A 17,686-nucleotide genomic window follows, 5' to 3' on the forward strand; every position below is an offset into this window, starting at 1 on the left:
TGTCTTTATTTAGTATGGTCAGGGCGTGAGTTGGGTGGGCAGTCTGTTTGTTTGTTCTATATTTTGGGTATGTCGGCCGAGTATGGTTCTCAATCAGAGGCAGGTGTCATTAGGGATGTGCCATTTATATGATTCTAAACTCATTATTGATGTGCTAATTTACAAGCAGGGCCAATTGTGAATGATGCTAATTTATGAATGGGGATCATTTGTGAGTGTGCCTAATTTATAATTGGGGCTAATCTGTGAGTGGGACTAATTTGTGAATGGGGCTCATTTTTGAGTGGGGCTCATTGAAACAGTTTATGAAATGATGCTCTATTGACCTTTATTTAACTAGGCAAGTCAGTTAAGAACAAATTACTATTTTCAATGAGGGCCTAGGAACAGTGGGTTAACTGCCTGTTCAGGGGCAGAACGACAGATTTGTACCTTTTCAGCTGGGGGGTTTGAAATTGCAACCTTCCGGTTACTAGTCCAATGCTCTAACCACTAGGCTAACCTGCTGGACAATATGCGTTTGTAGGGTGCGGGACTCATATATTGGCGTATGCAGCAGCTCTGATAGGCGTATGGGTGTTCTATGCTGCCGCCCTCTATACATCACAACAATTTGATCCAGTGTCATTACAATACATTACAATGTGTTTCATTCAACTTTATTTATTTTAAAGGTAATCTATTCTCTCGTGGTCCTCATTTGCCGTCGTCACCTTTGTGGCCACAATTCCTACCGGGATCTACAACACACAGAAAATGACACACGCAATGGTGAAATTACAGAATATCAATGACAAAGCCTCAACAAGGTTTAGGGTTAGTTATTTCTAGTGCCCCTGGTCTCATACTGAGGGCTTAAAAACACTGAACCAGCAAGCAAAGACATCAGGATGCATTTCATCTTTGATTTTGCTCAACGGGTAGACAATATTTCCTCCGTTATACTGATGGAAGACCTTATTACTGATCAATGTGTTTGTTTTTAACGTGTTTCTCTTTACTAGCACTTTGCATTTATATTGATGTGTGTATTTGCTGTTATTTACACAATTCATGTAATTCAGGGCTCAGGGCCCTAAAAAAGAAAAATGTAAAAAAATATACACTGCTCAAAACAATTAAGCGAACACTAAAATAACACATCCTAGATCTGAATGAATGAAATATTCGTATTAAATAATTTTTTCTTTACATAGTTGAATGTGCTGACAACAAAATCACACAAAAATTATCAATGGAAATCAAATTTATCAACCCATGGAGGTCTGGATTTGGAGTCACACTCAAAATTAAAGTGGAAAACCACACTACAGGCTGATCCAACTTTGATGTAATGTCCTTAAAACAAGTCAAAATGAGGCTCAGTAGTGTGTGTGGCCTCCACGTGCCTGTATGACCTCCCTACAACACCTGGGCATGCTCCTGATGAGGTGGCGGATGGTCTCCTGAGGGATCTCCTCCCAGACCTGGACAGTCTGTGGTGCAACGTGGCGTTGGTGGATGGAGTGAGACATGATGTCCCAGATGTGCTCAATTGGATTCAGGTCTTGGGAACGGGCGGGCGGGCCATAGCATCAATGCCTTCCTCTTGCAGGAACTGCTGACACACTCCAGCCACATGAGGTTCAGCATTGCCTTGCATTAGGAGGAACCCAGGGCCAACCGCACCAGCATATGGTCTCACAAGGGGTCTGAGGATCTCATCTCGGTACCTAATGGCAGTCAGGCTACCTCTGGCGAGCACATGGAGGGCTGTGCGGCCCCCCAAAGAAATGCCACCCCACACCATGACTGACCCACCGCCAAACTGGTCATGCTGGAGGATGTTGCAGGCAGCAGAACGTTCTCCACGGCGTCTCCAGACTGACACATCTGTCACATGTGCTCAGTGTGGACCTGCTTTCATCTGTGAAGATCACAGGGAGCCAGTGGCGAATTTGCCAATCTTGGTGTTCTCTGGCAAATTCTAAACGTCCTGCACGGTGTTGGGCTGTAAGCACAACCCCCACCTGTGGACGTCGGGCCCTCATACCACCCTCATGGAGTCTGTTTCTGACCGACACATGCACATTTATGGCCTGCTGGAGGTCATTTTGCAAGGCTCTGGCAGTGCTCCTCCTGCTCCACCTTGCACAAAGGCGGAGGTAGCGGTTCTGCAGCTGTGTTGTTGCCCTCCTACGGCCTCCTCCACGTCTCCTGATGTACTGGCCTGTCTCCTGGTAGCGCCTCCATGCTCTGGACACTACGCTGACAGACACAGCAAACCTTCTTGCCACATCTCGCATTGATGTGCCTTCCTGGATGTGCTGCCCTACTTGAGCCACTTGTGTGGGTTGTAGACTCCGTCTCATGCTAACACTAGAATGAAAGCACCGCAAGCATTCAAAAGTAACCAAAACATCAGCCAGGAAGCATAGGAACTGAGAAGTGGTCTGTGGTCCCCACCTGCAGAACCACTCCTTTATTGGGGGTGTCTTGCTAAATGCCTATAATTTCCACCTGTTGTCTATTCCATTTGCACAACAGCATGTGAAATGTATTGTCAATCAGTGTAGCTTCCTAAGTGGACAGTTTGATTTCACAGAAGTGTGATTGACTTGGAGTTATATTGTGTTGTTTAAGTGTTCCCTTAATTTTTTTGAGCAGTGTATATATATATGTATATATATATATTTACATTTACATTTAAGTCATTTGGCAGACGCTCTTATCCAGAGCGACTTATATTCAGTGCCTTTTTTAAAGTATTCAGACCCCTTGCCTTTTTTCACATTACGTTACTGTCCCACCCTGACCATAGTTTGCTTTGTATGTTTATATGTTTTGGTTGGTCAGGGTGTGATCTGAGTGGGCATTCTATGTTGTGTGTCTAGTTTGTCTGTTTCTGTGTTTGGCCTGATATGGTTCTCAATCAGAGGCAGGTGTTAGTTATTGTCTCTGATTGGGAACCATATTTAGGTAGCCTGTTTGGTGTTGGGGGTTGTGGGTGATTGTTCCTTTTCCTGTCCTTTTGTCCTTACGTCTGTCGTGTGCTAGTTTGCACCAGTATTAGGCTGTTTCGGTTTTCGTGTATTGTTTATTGTTTTTTCATATTGATTCGTGTTTACTTCAGTTTTATTAAACATAGATCGCAATAGACGCCACATTTTGGTCCGACTCTCTTTCACCTATAGAAAACCGTGACAGTTACCTTACAGCGTTATTCAAAAATTGATCATTTAAAAAAAATCCTCAGCAATCTACACACAATACCCCATAATAACAAAGTGAAAATAATTTTTTGAAATTTGTGCAAATTTAGAAAATAAAAAAACTGAAATACCTTATTTACATAAGTATTCAGACTCCTTTGCTGTGAGACTCGAGCTCAGGTGCATCCTGTTTCAATTGATCATCCTTGAGAGGTTTCTACGACTTGATTGGAGTCTATCTGTGGTAAATTCAACTGATTGAACATGGTTTGGAAAGGCACAAACCTGTCTGTATAAGGTCCCACAGTTGACAGTGCATGTCAGAGCAAAAACCAAGCCATGGTCAAAGGAATTGTCTGTAGCGCTCCGAGTCAGGATTGTGTCAAGGCACAGATCTGGGAAGTTACCAAAAAATGTCTGCAGCGTTGAAGGTCCCCAAGAACACAGTGGCCTCCGTCATTCTTAAATGGAAGAAGTTTGGAACCACCAAGACTCTTCCTAGAACTGGCCACCCGGCCAAACTGAGCAATTGGGGGAGGGAGGTGACCAAGAACCGGATGGTCACTCAGACAGAGCTCTAAAGTTCCTCTGTGGAGATGGGAGAACCGTCCAGAAGGACAACCATCTCTGCAGCACTTCACCAATCAGGCGTTTATGGTAGAGTTGCCAAACGGAAGCTACTCCTCAGTAAAATGCACATGATGAACGGAGCAAAGGACAGAGAAATCCTTGATGAAAACCTGCTCCAGGTCCTTCCAACAGGACAATGACGCTAAGCACACAGCCAAGAAAATGCATGAGTGGCTTCTGGTTAAGTCTCTATATGTCCTTCAGTGACCAAGCCAGAGCTTGGACTTGAACCGGATCTTTACATTTTTTTATTTTTTTATTTAACATTTATTTAATCTCATTGAGATTTCAAATCTCTTTTTCAAGAGCATCCTGGCCAAGATAGGCAGCACCAAGTCATTACAAAAATTACAGACAAACAACATGAAAAACTTCAAGTAATCTAGTAAAAAGCATAGAATTCACAAAAGTATAACAAAAATCAAAAACAGCAAATTAAAAACATTGACAGGTCAGGGAATCAGTCTCAAGATCATTCATCAGTGATTTAAAAAATACCAATCGGGACAAGTTCTTCCAGTTTAAAAGTATTTTGTAAGGCGTTCCAAGACGATGGCGCAGAGTACATAAATGTCCTTTCACCAAATTCAGTTGGGACATTTGGAACAGTTAGCAGGATAAAGTCCAGCAAACGAAGAGAGTACCCACCACATTTCTGAACAATAAAAATAAACAAATAAAAAAGGTAGTAAACCCAAAATGGCTTTATAAATAAAAGTATACCAGTGACTGAGCCTACGAGTGACTAGAGAAGGACAGCCAACCCTGGTATACAAAGTGCAGTGCTGCGTAAGGGTTGTGCAGTTTAAAATACATCTCAATGCGCCATGGTAAAGGGTGTCTTTGATCTCAAACACTAAGCGGAATCATTCTAACATCTTTGAAGATACCATAAAATAGCTGTGCAACGACGCTCCCCATCCAACCTGACAGAGCTTGAGAGGATCTGCAGAGAAGAATGGGATAAATTCCCCAAATACAGGTGTCCCAAACTTGTAGCATCATACCCGAGAAGACTCGAGTCTGTAACCTCTGCCAAATGTGCTTCAACAAACTACTGAGTAAAGGGTCTGAATACTTAATATTTCAGTTTTCTTTTGGGGGGAGGGGGGGTTGCTTTGTCATTATGGGATAGTGTGGGTAGATTGATGAGGGGAAAAAACTATGTAATCCATTTAAGAATAAGAAAGTAATGTAATAAAATGTGGCGGTCTGAAAACTTTCAGTTAAATGTATTCCTACTTGCAGAAAATGTGCAGTTTGTATCCAGCCAAACAGGACAAACAGACAATGCTATGCAGTAGCATTAGGAAAAACAACATTAGCCATTGAATGGGAAATACAGGGAGAGATTAGGCTTCGGTAATTATAAATCCCTTTGATATTTTAAGCAGAAAATGTCCACCAATATTGTGTGTGTGTGTGGGGGGGGGGGGGGTAAATAGCCCAGGTGGCCATTTGATTAATTGTTCAGTAGTCTCATGGCTTGGAAGTAGAAGCTGTTCAGGAGCCTTTTGGAACAATACTTGGAGTTCCGGTACAGCTTTGACATTTTTTTGGGCCTTCCTCTGACACTGCCAAGCATATAGGTCCTGGATGGCAGGAAGCTTGGCCCCAGTGATGTACTGGGCCATACGCACTACCCTCTGTAGTGCCTTACGGTCAGATGCCGAGCAGTTGCCATACCATTTGGAGATACAACGGGTCAGGATGCTCTCGATAGTGAAGCTGTATAACGTTTTGATGACCTGGGGACACATGCCCAATCTTTTCAGTCTCCTGATTGGGAAAAGGTGTTGTCATGCACATTTCACAACTGTCTTGGTGTGTTTTGACCATGATAGTTTGTTGGTTATGTGAACACCAAGGAATTTGAAACTCTTGACCCACTCCACTACAACTCCGTGGATGTGAATGAGACGTGTTCGGCCCTCCTTTTCCTGTAGTCCACGATCAGCTCATTGGTCTTGATCACATTGAGTGAGAGGTTGTTGTTCTGACACCACACTGCCAGGTCTCTGACCTCCTTCCTATAGACTGTCTCATAATTGTTGGTAATCAGGCATACCACTGTTGTGTTGTCAGCAAACTTAATGATGGTGTTGGAGTCATGCATGGCCACACAGTCGTGGGTGAACAGGGACCACAGGAGGGGACTAAGCACGCACCCCTGAAGGGTCCCCGTGTGGAGGATCAGCATGGCAGATGTGTTGTTGCCTACCCTTACCTCCTGGGGGCGGCCCGTCAGAAAGTCCAGGATCCAGTTGCAGAGGGAGGTGTTTAATTCCATGGTCCTTAGCTTAGTGATGCGCTTTGTGGGCACTATGGTGTTGAACACTGAGCTGTAGTCAATGAACAGCATTATCACATAGGTGTTCCTTTTGTCCAGGTGGGAAAGGGCAGTGTTGGGTGTGATTGAGATTGCGTCATCTGTGGATCTGTTGGGGCGGTATGCGGGTGGAGTGGGTCTAGGGTTTCCGGGATGATGGTGTTGATGTGAGGCATGACTATTATTTGAAAGCATTTCATGGCTACTGACATGGAGCAGTAGTAATTTAGGCATGTTACCTTTGCTTTCTTGATCACAGGGACTATGATGGTCTGCTTGAAACATGTTGGTATTACAGACCCGCTCCGGGAGAGGTTGAAAATGTGAAGACACTTGCCAGTTGGTCCGCGCATTCTCGGAGTACATGTTCTGGTAATCCCTCTGGCCCCACGGCCTTGGGAATGTCGACCTATTTAACAGTCTTGCTCACATCAGCTATGAAGAGCGTGATCAAACAGTCGCCTGAAACAACTGGTGCTCTCATACAGGCTTCAGTGTTGCTTGCCTCGAAGTGAGCATAGAAGGCATTTAGCTCGTCTGGTAAGCTTGTGTCACTGGGCAGCTCGCAGCTGGGTTTCCATTTATAGTCCATAATAGTTTGCCCAACCACAATCGACGAGCGTCAGAGCCAGTATAGTAGAATTCAATCTTAGTCCTGTATTGACGTTTTAACTGTTTGATGGTTCGTCATCTGACCACATCCATACTGAGCAAGTCATTAGTATTTCCTGCTTTAGTTTTTGCTTGTTTTTGCTGGAATCAGGAGGATAGAATTATCGTCAGATTTGCCAAAATGGAGGGCGAGGGAGAGATTTGTATGCGTCTCTGTGTGTGGAGTAAAGGCGATGTAGAGTTATTTTTTCCTCTGGTTGCACATGCTGGTAAAAATTTGGTAAAACTGATTTAAGTTTGCCTGCATTAACGTCCCCGGCCACTAGGTGCGCCACTTCTGGATGAGCATTTTCTTGTTTGCTCATGGCCTTATAGAGCTTAGTGCCAGCATTGGTCTGTGGTGGTAAATAGACAGCTACGAATAATATAGATGAGAACTCTCTTGGTAGATTGTGTGGCCTACAGCTTATCATAAGGTAATCTAACTCTGGCGAGCAATACCTTGAGACTTCTTTAATATTAGACATTGCGCACAAGCTGTTATTGACAAAAAGAAACACACCTCCACCCCTTGTTTGACCAGACATATATTTTTCTCTGTTCTGCCGGTGCATTGAAAATCCCGCCAGCTCTATAATATCTGTGTCTTCGTTCAGTCAGAAACATAAGATATTACTGTTTTTAATGTCCCGTTGGTAGGATAATCGTAATCGTAGGTTGTCAATTTTATTTTCCTAAGATTGCATGTTAGCAAGTAGAATGGATGGCAGTGGGAGTTTACTCGCTTGCCTACGGATTCTCAGAAGGCAGCCTGATCTGCGCCCTCTTTTCTTCCGTCTTTTCTTCACGCAAATGACGGGGATTTGGGCTTGTTCCCGGGAATGCAGTATATCCTTCTCGTCGGACTCATAAAAGGAAAAAGCTTCTTCCAGTTCGTGGTGAGTAATCACTGTTCTGATGTTATTTTTAAATAACACAGTTGGTTAGGAGCATGTAAAACATCAGCCATCCTCTTCAGCGCCGTCTTGTCAGTACTCAAACCCTACATCCCAACCCGAGCACTCTGTTCCGCCACCTCTGGTCTCTTGGTCTACCAACCCCGACTGGAGGGGAGCTTCTGCTCAGTCAAAACTCTTCTCTGTCTTATCACCCCAATAGTGGAACAAGCTTCCTACTAAAGTCAGGACAGCGGAGTCTCAGACCATCTTTCAAAAATGTCTGAAACCCTACTTTGAAAAGTATCTTAAATAACTCTCACGGTGCCCCAGACACCCCAACGTTTCTTTGTTTCAATATGTATACTTTTGCATGCAAATAGATGGATTAATATTATGCTATTCAAATATAAATTACATATATTTTCCTAAACTAATCAAATCTTGTTACTTGGATGAATTGCTCCCATTACTAAAATGGTTGTTCCTGTTTAGATTTTTTAGGTAGTCTCATATCTTTGGTCTTCCCAACCCTGGCAGTCATTCTGAATGCAGGTTGCAGGTGAATAAAAATGATAAATGTTTGATATCCCAACTCTGGCTGGATTCCATTAGGAATTATTTATCGTTTTGCAAGACAGCATACTGTAACCTGTAGGCCTGATGTGGCCTACAAACCATGAGATGCTGTTTTAGGGTATAACAAGGCAGTCAAAATAAATAATAATAAATAAGACCTTATGAAAACCATATTGACAATAACTAGTCAGTTAGGATCTCACTTGGTGTCACGTTCTGACCATCGTTCGTGTGTGTTTTCCTTGTTTTAGTGTTGGTCAGGACGTGAGCTGGGTGGGCATTCTATGTTGTGTGTCTGGTTTGTCTATTTCTATGTTTGGCCTGATATGGTTCTCAATCAGAGGCAGGTGTTGGTCATTGTCTCTGATTGGGAACCATATTTAGGTAGCCTGTTTTGTGTTGGGTTTTGTGGGTGATTGTTCCTGTCTCTGTTGCACCAGATAGGGCTGTTTTGGTTTTTTCACATTTCTTGTTTTGTAGATTGTTCATTATTAAAGATGTTTTCAAGTGACCACGCTGCGTTTTGGTGCACAAAAGAGATGCACAAAAGACGACGGTCAACCCAACACACAGGGTGAATAATCCAACACAGGATCATAATCGACCGGAGAATAAAACACAAGTACTCCACCAAATGACATGAAGACAAAAACAATCCCGCACAAAACAAGGGCGGGACAACCTACTACATATAAGGACACTAATTAACTAAAATACACACAGGTGAAACCAATCAGACAAACAGACAAACGAAAAAGACAGACAAACGAAAAAGGGATAGGTAGTGGCTAGTAGGACGGTGAGGACGACCGCCGAGCACCGCCCGAACAGGCAGGAGAGCCAACCTCGGCGGAAGTCGTGACACATTCATCTTATACAACATTTAGATGAAAACCTCATATCTGAGGCTATTATATAAACATCGTTATGGTAATGTGGCCACACCGTCTCCCATGAGCTTCCCCAAGTTGTAACAAACGGACCAGTTCGTAGCTGGATTCTTCACCGATCTTTTATACTTTCTCCGGAACATGAAATTTGTTTGTACCTCGTTCTGTGTTGTGGAAGACATTCCTTTGTTCTCTATGAAAATGTACTCTGCCTCTTATACTGTGTGGCCATGTGGCAGGGTCTTCTCCTCAGGAATTTACGACCTCTCTCTGACCACAGCAGCCGAGTTGAAGGAGGTGAGGGGAGGCAGGGAGAGGGGGATGGGGCTTGCTATACCTAAAGAGTGCAACATCATGACACTGGCCATCCAGAATCATGGCAGTTTCTTGTCATTGTTGCTAGCTATCTGGCCATCCGCAATCATGGCAGCTTCTTGTCATTGTTGCTAGCTGTCTGGCCATCCGCAATCATGGCAGCTTCTTGTCATTGCTGCTAGCTATCTGGCCATCCAGAATCATGGTAGTTTCTTGTCATTGTTGCTAGCTATCTGGCCATCCAGAATCATGGCAGTTTTATGTCATTGTTGCTAGCTATCTGGCCATCCACAATCATGGCAGCTTCTTGTCATTGTTGCTAGCTATCTGGCCATCCAGAATCATGGTAGTTTCTTGTCATTGTTGCTAGCTGTCTGGCCATCCAGAATCATTGCAGTTTCTTGTCATTGTTGCTAGCTATCTGGCCATCCGCAATCATGGCAGTTTCTTGTCATTGTTGCTAGCTATCTGGCCATCCAGAACCATAACAAAACACACAGACTTCTGCCCCATTGAAGCTTGTGTATTGTTTTAGTGACGTTGTCAGCTAACCCATCTATAGAAGCTTTCATTGATTTCAAAGGAATCATTTTCTCAACGGGTGATGTCTGACAGCACCGCTGGATGCCATGACGACGAGATAGTGATTGTTTTTGGTGTCACATTATCCCTGGAGAAAGAAATATCCTTCTAGCGTAGTGGTCACCAACCTCAAGATGACTTTCTGAGTCAAAATACAGGTTGAGGTCTACCGCTCAGTCATAAGCCTATTCAACATTAACCAATTATAAACAGTTTTCTAGCAATTATATTTGTGCAGTAGGATATAGGCCCAATACATTATCACTGCATATTGACTACGCTTGAATTGCCCTGCTTGTTCTTCTTAGACCATTTAAAAATTATATTAAAAATTTTGAAGTATACGATCCCACTGTTAATAGATCATTTGTTGTATTACTTGTGAGGCACAGTTAGTGAGCATATTAATGTTTTTTTTCTAATGTACTAACTGCCTGCATCTGATGGTCAGTCTGAGGGGAGGGCGCGGCGTCCCTCCTCTCTCCCTCCCTCAGCTGAGAAAAGTGGACACTGTTTTCCAGCTGATGGCGAAACTTAAATTGCATTGAATTATTTCTGCCTCATGCACCAATTCATGTTGTTATGCCTGACCAGAGAAAGTTAAATATTCCTCGATATTCAAATAAGACATAAGCCGCAAAAAAAGAACAACACAAGCTTATGAAAACAATTTGCTATACTCATTCATTACAGCTGCAGTGCTGGTTGTAGAGTGAGTGGAAGTAGGGAGAAAGTACATTTTATGGCTTATGAAAGTATTGAACAAAGTGTTGACGGTGCTGAATAACAACTTAAACATGAACTTATTCATAAAAACAGCAGCTCTTTGTTGTATTATGAGACTCTCTCTAGTCATGGTTTTCTAAGTTTTGAAATCTCACAGTATCAACTTTGCTGTGTGTTCGAGGCTTCTTTTTTGATAGTCTATGGCGTGAGGAAACTGTACAGATACAGTGATCTGAGCTATCGGATTGGCCAGCGGTAGGCCTTTAGGTGAACTTGATTTTCTCTCTGGGCCTGCCGGGTAGGCTTTGTTCGACCTTAAGATACACGAAATGGTTGAAAATGGGAACACTGTCTTCCCAGAGCTAGGGCTGCTGAATCAAGTGCACCTACCGCCAACAGCACTAGGGCTGCTGAATCAAGTGCACCTACCGCCAACAGCACTAGGGCTGCTGAATCAAGTGCACCTACCGCCAACAGCACTAGGGCTGCTGAATCAAGTGCACCTACCGCCAACAGCACTAGGGCTGCTGAATCAAGTGCACCTACCGCCAACAGCACTAGGGCTGCTGAATCAAGTGCACCTACCGCCAACAGCACTAGGGCTGCTGAATCAAGTCCACCTACCGCCAACAGAACTAGGGCTGCTGAATCAAGTGCACCTACCGCCAACAGCACTAGGGCTGCTGAATCAAGTGCACCTACCGCCAACAGCACTAGGGCTGCTGAATCAAGTGCACCTACCGCCAACAGCACTAGGGCTGCTGAATCAAGTGCACCTACCGCCAACAGCACTAGGGCTGCTGAATCAAGTGCACCTACCGCCAACAGCACTAGGGCTGCTGAATCAAGTGCACCTACGGCCAACAGCACTAGGGCTGCTGAATCAAGTGCACCTACCGCCAACAGCACTAGGGCTGCTGAATCAAGTGCACCTACCGCCAACAGCACTAGGGCTGCTGAATCAAGTGCACCTACCGCCAACAGCACTAGGGCTGCTGAATCAAGTGCACCTACCGCCAACAGCACTAGGGCTGCTGAATCAAGTGCACCTACCGCCAACAGCACTAGGGCTGCTGAATCAAGTGCACCTACCGCCAACAGCACTAGGGCTGCTGAATCAAGTGCACCTACCGCCAACAGCACTAGGGCTGCTGAATCAAGTGCACCTACCGCCAACAGCACTAGGGCTGCTGAATCAAGTGCACCTACCGCCAACAGCACTAGGGCTGCTGAATCAAGTGCACCTACCGCCAACAGCACTAGGGCTGCTGAATCAAGTGCACCTACCGCCAACAGCACTAGGGCTGCTGAATCAAGTGCACCTACCGCCAACAGCACTAGGGCTGCTGAATCAAGTGCACCTACCGCCAACAGCACTAGGGCTGCTGAATCAAGTGCACCTACCGCCAACAGCACTAGGGCTGCTGAATCAAGTCCACCTACCGCCAACAGCACTAGGGCTGCTGAATCAAGTGCACCTACCGCCAACAGCACTAGGGCTGCTGAATCAAGTCCACCTACCGCCAACAGCACTAGGGCTGCTGAATCAAGTGCACCTACCGCCAACAGCACTAGGGCTGCTGAATCAAGTGCACAGCGCAAAACTAAGAAAAAAAAGAGGAACCCAAGGGTTTAGCTTTGGGTTTTTTCCCACAAATGTTTGGTGATCGACTAGGAATGGCTTGCAGGTCGTGATCGATTGGTGACCACTGTTCTAGTGTGTAACATACCTTTTGACTATGATAGTACCACAGCTGAGGAATATTTGATTAAATTGACAGGTAATCTCTTTGATTGCATGTTGTAAGTTTACCTGAAAAGGTGAGTAAGTGCTTTTCACAAACAAATACACTATATTGCCTGACTCAAAACATGTCACCCTCATTGACTGCCCTAAACCTCAAAGCAATGCATTAATATTGTACCATGCACACATCTTACAGAGACAAGCATTCCTTTTCAGCCAGCAGACCATGCTAATTTTAGAAAACTTTTCCAGCTTTATCTTCAGCTCAGTTTACTTGAAAACAAATTACCTGTACATCATGAAAGGACATTTATGAAGAAATTACTGCCTCCCTATATGCCCATCTCACTGTCATTTACATAAACAACTGAAAGGTTTCATGTCCGTGACAAAGAAATGAAAACCTATTTTTTGGTCACAAACTAATATGCAATTATGAGAATCCAATTTTTTTTTCACAAGCTGATGTGCATAAGGCCCATGAAAGTAAACTTTTCAGGAAATGAGGTAGGTTAGAAATCAAAGAACAATAACCAACAATTCCAGGAAGAAACCCGCTTCAAACTGCTAAGCAGATGTATTAACTTCAGTAATACTGGAGTACCAAAACCACCGCGTTAGTTCCCTTATCTGTTCACTCTCCCACTCAGAGGCACTTTGTGTCTGCCTCCTCTGTGCTCCTCTCCACAATAGTCATTAGCGTTCATATTATATGGGCCTCCTTTGGAGTTAAAATATTGTTTACATATAATTGATAGTCTAATGAAAGGAGGCCAGTCAAATTAAACCCCAAGGATCACCTCTCATTGACAGACCCAAGCTTTATCCCTCAATGATAAATAGTATGTCCCCTTTCACAGCAGATAAGCTCAGCTAGCAAGGGACATTGGTCATTTCAGACTTGAAGTGCATCCAAAGGCAATTGTGAAACATGCATTCTGTATTCATAAAGGGTATCAGAGTAGCAGTGCTGATCTAGGATCAGGTTCTCCCTGTCTATTCATTACAATCAAAAAGCAAAACTGATCCTAGATTAGCACTCCTACACTGAGATACTTTGTGAGTACAGGCCCTGTAGTACAGAAAATCGTAAAAACACTGGTCGTACACAGGAAGCCCGATTCTGATATTTTTTTCCATTAATTCAATGTGTCAAATTCATTCCACAGAGGGCCAAGTGTCGGTGGGTTTTCGCTCCTCTCTTGTATAAAATCTCCCCTCACCTGGTTGTCTGGGTCTTAATTGAAAGGAAAAACTAAAAATATTCCTGCAATAATGTCAGATCTTTTCACATCAGCTCTATTTTAGAGCTGATCTGATAGGTCAAAATACCAATTAGTGAAATAAAGATCGGAATTGGGCTGCCTTTGTAAACGAGTTTGGAAAAGCATTAGTACTTGAAATTAACATTCTTTCATTGATCACATGAAAATATATATTATTACTTTTACTCTGTTCAGGAGGAAATGTTTGCTGTAGGCTGGATGGGCTCATGAAGACATGTTGTTCTGATTTCACTATAGGTTTTTACATGTTGAACAAATTGCTGCTGTTTTCTTAGCCAGAACTCCACTGTAAAAGACTCTACCTCATAGGACTTTCCCAGTGATATACAAATGAAAGGTGTTAATTTTTAACATTATAAACATCATTTTAAACAAGTCATGATTTTGGTATCATAATCAGAAGGCTGATGTACTTTGCGTAACAATAAGGTTGTACATATCACACAATGTCTGTGATTAACCCATTCATCAGATCTATGAACCAAAGGATCAGTAAGGCTATGTGTCATGTCATTCATTCATTAGTTATGACCATAGGTCTTCAGCTAACGGTGTGTGCCAAAAACCTTTGAATGTATTGTAATGTCAATAAATCTACATCAAATAATAAACACTGAGGTACTGTAGAATATCAGAGAGTTCCATTTCAACATTGAATGTTTTGTATGGTAGAACATTCAGCACCAATGCATTGTGGGAAAGGTTAAACGCTTCTTGGGTATTTTTCAAAAAGGGCCACGTTTGAATGTTGTCAAGTGTTTTAGATAGAAATGTCATGAATAGAGCTGACGTGATTCCTTACTCCACATGTTCTACATTGCATATTTCTATCTGAACGTTCCAAAGAAATTGTGTCCTGCTGAACGTGCCCCAGGTTGTGTTCTGTTGCGTACTCTTCACCCAGACATTTGCACCCGTTCACCCCTCATGCATTTAAAAGCATCAGCAAAATAATGACTGGAGGGAGTTTGCTCCATTTCCTCACACCAGTTCATTGTTTTTGAATCCATGAGAGAAAGTTTATAAAATAGAATAACTTCACTACCTTGGCTGAGGTCGTCTGAGTCAACAACAACTATAAACATATGTTGATTTAGTGCCACTGCTGAGTCAAATGCACTCTACTCAAATATAATGTCTAAATTCACCTCTTTCAATTCCAAGTCATCTGTTAAAAATGAATTATAATATTTAACTTGTCTGCATTATACATTTTCATGTTTCTATATTGAGTAAATGGAACAAGGGGAGCATCTACAAATACCTCGGTGTCTGGCTAGACTGTAAACTCTCCTTCCAGACTCATATCAAACATCTCCAATCCAAAATCAAATCTATAATCGGCTTTCTATTCCTCAACAAAGCCTCCTTCACTCACTCACGCCGCCGAACTTACCCTAGTAAAACGGACTATCCTACCGAACCTCGACTTCGGTGATGTCATCTACAAAATAGCTTCCAATACTCTACTCAGCAAATTGGATGTAGTCTATCACAGTGCCATCCATTTTGTTACCAAAGTGCCTTATACCACCCACCACTGCGACCTGTATGCTCTAGTCGGCTGGCCCTCGCTACATATTCGTCACCAGACCCACTGGCTCCAGGTCATCTATAAGTCTATTCTAGGTAAAGCTCCGCCTTATCTCAGCTCACTGGGCACGATAACAACACCCACCCGTAGCACGCGCTCCAGCAGGTATATCTCACTGGTCATCCCCAAAGCCAACACCTTCTTTGGCCGCCTTTCCTTCCAGTTCTCTGCTGCCAGTGACTAAAACTAATTGCAAAATTGCTGAAGCTGGAGACTTATATTTCCCTCAATAACTTTAAACATCTGCTATCTGAGCAGCTAAACGATCACTGCAGCTGTACATAGTCCATCTGTAAATAGCCCACTCAATCTACCTACCTCATCCCCATATTGTTTTTATTTACTTTTCTGCTCTTTTGCACACCAGTATTTCTACTTGCACATCATCATCTGTTCATCCATCACTCCAGTGTTAATCTGCTAAATTGTAATTACTTTGCTACTATGGCCTATTTATTAACGCCTCATGCCATTTGCACACCTCATGCCATTTGCACACCTCATGCCATTTGCACACCTCATGCCACTTGTATATAGACTTTATTTATTTATTCTATTGTGTTATTGACAGTACATTTGTTTATTCCATGTGTAACTCTGTGTTGGTATCCTGCTCTGGAGTAATACTGAGTGTATAATTTCTACTTGGAAAGCTTGTATCGTTTCTACATTCGTATGGGAAGACGTTGATTTGGTATTGGGGTTTCGCCCCTCCTCCCTAAAGTGTACATTCATACATATGTAACTCCACCTCATTTATACGTGTAAAAGCAGTAGAATAGTGTAAGGAATACAGTAGGTGGAAACACCAATCCATAAATAAATCATTGAGGGGGGTTAAACGAGTGGACAGTTCAGTGTGGAGGGATGGAAGGAACAGGAGTGGGATCAGGTTTAGTGGGTTGACTCGTTACATACGTAATTCTACTGTTACGAATCCCTTTTGGCCCGACAGTCTAGGGGGGGATGGTAATGAGACTCGTAACATAACTCATGCAAATTATTATTGTGACAAAGGAAAAGTGTAAATGAAATAAGCACGACAACTGAAATCTACCGTCAAACTCTAGGTTTATTTATAAACACACGGTAATGGAGGGAGCAGGAAAAGGGGCTGAGCTGGACCCAAGGAAAGAAACAATAAGTATTCAAAAACACCCCTAAGCTAGACTAGCCTACTTTAACAACAGCTAACTAACTAACCAAAAATACAGTGGGTGGTCCGCCCAGTTCTAACTAGTGTATTTAACAAAGTTCACCTACGGGTAGTGTATGCCCATGGGCGACTTGTCTTGGTTTCCCCTTTTCCACCAGCAATCAAACACAAACACCATAACCAAAAACAATACTCACAGGTGATGACAAAGTGCTATGAGGTGCTTAAACAAAAGAGAGGTTACGACACAAAGCGAGAGTGAAACACAGAGACCTACAGACATGGCATTTACAGAGAGATTGAGCTGAGCTGAGCTGGGCTCTAGAACAAACAAATGGGGTTTAAACCATGGGGAAGGAACTGTGATAGGTCAGGAAATATGAGGAGGTGTGTCTTCTGATTGATGATTGATTGGGGAGTGATGATTTTCACCTGTGAGGGGAGAAGGAGAGAAAAGAAACACACACACAGGATACACACACACACACAGGATAACTGTATCCGTAACACTCCCACCCTTAAAAGAGCAACCCTAGGGGTTGCGACTACAGTATTTCAATTAATACTCCCAACAAAGCAACAACCTTGCAAAACATGCAGAAATCATTTTCACACACGAGACAAAGCATCTGCCAACACATTATCAGAACCCTTTTTGTGGCGGATCTCCAAATTATAATTTTGTACAATCAGCGCCCAACGCATAAGGCGCTGGTTCTGGTTGTACATTCGGTGGAGAAAAACTAAGGGGTTATGGTCAGTATATACAATCACGGGTAGGGCACTGGAACCAATATATACTTCAAAGTATTGCAGAGCCAACAACAAAGCAAGAGCTTCTTGTTCTATTGTCGCATAGTTTGTTTGACATTTATTAAATTTACGTGAAAAATAACAAACGGGATGATCCACTCCATTCTTGTCCTGCTGCAGTAGAACAGCACCAGCACCTCTGGCACTAGCATCTACCTCAAGTTTGAACGGTTGTTCAAAATCAGGAGCAGCAAGTACAGGTGTACTACATAAGAGTGCTTTCGCTGATTCAAAAGCTCTCTTACAATCAGGGGACCACTCAAATGATCTAGCCGGACTAAGCAAATCGGTCAATGGAGCA

The 17,686-nt window shown here is 43.1% G+C and overlaps 1 non-coding gene across 1 annotated transcript; it reads right to left on the minus strand.

Moving 5' to 3' along the window:
- Positions 1–14,216: 14,216 nt before the first annotated feature.
- LOC135532648 (small nucleolar RNA U13) lies at positions 14,217–14,312 on the minus strand. The gene has a single exon (XR_010454371.1). It is a non-coding gene; the product is annotated as a small nucleolar RNA U13 (small nucleolar RNA).
- Between the last annotated feature and the right edge of the window lie 3,374 nt (positions 14,313–17,686).

The sequence above is a fragment of the Oncorhynchus masou genome, unplaced genomic scaffold (genome assembly GCF_036934945.1).
Source record: "Oncorhynchus masou masou isolate Uvic2021 unplaced genomic scaffold, UVic_Omas_1.1 unplaced_scaffold_1967, whole genome shotgun sequence".
In the NCBI taxonomy this organism is placed as follows: domain Eukaryota; kingdom Metazoa; phylum Chordata; class Actinopteri; order Salmoniformes; family Salmonidae; genus Oncorhynchus; species Oncorhynchus masou.